This window comes from Penaeus monodon, chromosome 10 (assembly GCF_015228065.2).
Source record: "Penaeus monodon isolate SGIC_2016 chromosome 10, NSTDA_Pmon_1, whole genome shotgun sequence".
NCBI lineage: Eukaryota > Metazoa > Arthropoda > Malacostraca > Decapoda > Penaeidae > Penaeus > Penaeus monodon.
Window position 1 is genome coordinate 12,864,136 of NC_051395.1, and position 1,725 is coordinate 12,865,860.

General features: G+C 53.9%; 1 protein-coding gene across 2 annotated transcripts in view; it reads right to left on the bottom strand.

The window, feature by feature from the left end:
- LOC119577844 overlaps window positions 1-1,725 on the bottom strand; it is a 98,262-nt gene that overhangs the window by 91,384 nt on the left and 5,153 nt on the right. The window lies entirely within an intron of this gene.

The window sequence follows — 1,725 nt, forward strand, 5'->3', positions numbered from 1 at the left end:
AGGCTTAACCTCAGGTGTGCTTTCTGGGTAGGTGCTTGGAACATCCGGTCCTTGCAGCAGAGTGAGCGGTTACCTCTGCTATTGCGGGAATTGGAGCGACTGGGAGTTGAGGTGGCTACCTTCTCAGAGGTGAGAAGACCTGGTAGTGGCACAATCAGTTTGGGTGGGTACACCTACTACTGGTCTGGCCACAGCGATGGTCACCACTTCCAGGGTGTAGCCATAGCCATCTCCAGCCGACTTCAGCCCTCGGTAGTTGAGGTGACACCGGTTGATGAGAGTATTATGGCATTGAGACTGAAGCATGCTTTTGGCTTCATGTCTCTTATTGCTGTATACGCTCCTACCGATATATGTAAAACTGATGAGAAAGAGGCGTTCTACGCCAAACTCGCACCTGTGGCAGACAATTGCACCTGGCGAGGTATTCGCATTGTTCTGGGCGACTTCAATGCAGTGTCCGGCTGTGACCTAGGTGGCAATGAGATGTCTGTCGGCCCCCATGGCTCGGGAGCTGATCCTAGCAGCGAGAATAGCCTCCTTCTCCAGGACTTTGCTAGGTCACAGAAAATGAGGATTTCTGGCTCCTGGTACCAGCGCTCTAACTCACATTGCTGGACATGGTACAGCAATATGGGTACAGAGGCCAAGGAGATCGACCACATTCTTGTTAGCACGCGATGGAGGATCCTCCAGAATTGCAGAGTTTACTGGAGTGCCGAGTTCTGTGGCACTGACCATAGCCTGGTTGTGGCTACCCTGTGGGTCCATTTCAAAACTTCCCGTCCCTCCAGTGGCCACCCTAAGGTGTTTCACCTGGACAGACTAAAGGAGAAGGAGTGTGCCGGTGGGTTCACCATGGCAGCCTCTGACTGATTCACAGAACTCGACAACCTGACGGACTCGGTTGCTCTGTGGGGGCTCTTCAAGCGCATAACACTCAAAGCAGCTCAGGAGTCTATTGGCGTATGCCCGAGGGCAAGGCAAAATTCCATCTCCCTGGAGACATTAGAGGTCACTGAAGCGTGTCACAAGGCTCGGCTGAATGGTAATCAAGTCTTGCGTCGCTCCATGGTGCGTAGGGGTCGGACACTGCTGAGAAGGGACAGTTCACAGGAATCTTGCTGAGGGGTTGAAGGGCCATTTCTTGGTAAATGACCTTCGCCCTGCCTACCAAGCCCTGAGAAAGCTGAACTCTTAGCCCTCCTCACAGATGACTACAGTCAGATCAGCGGATGGACGGATCATCTCAGATCATGTTGGGGTTTGTGAACGTTGGGCTGAGTATTTTGAACAGTTGTACCAGGTAGACCCTCCAACAGATAGCTTGGATGCAAGCCGGACCCACCCATCAGTGAAGAACCTCCTACCCTAACACCCCCCTAACGGAAGCCGCCTTGCCGCGGTGGAGGGGCTTGGGGGTCCCCAATGATCTGGTGAGCCGGACCAGAGGGCTACCCATACTGGAGGGGTCACCAGTGAGGGATGAGACAAAATGGCTTCCTGGTGTACCAAGGCCTATGAGAGGGGATGGTGTACCAAGGCCTATGAGAGGGGATGGTGTACCCACCCCTGGTTCATTCCATCTTGGACCAGGGAGAACTCTCCCACGTGTGTTTGCCGTGCGTGGCATCCCGTATTACCAGGAGAACAGGAGTCCTGGAGGTTGAGCGATGCTGCACGTTGCGCCCTGCGCTAGCAACACACCTCTTGGTCCTTTTTTTA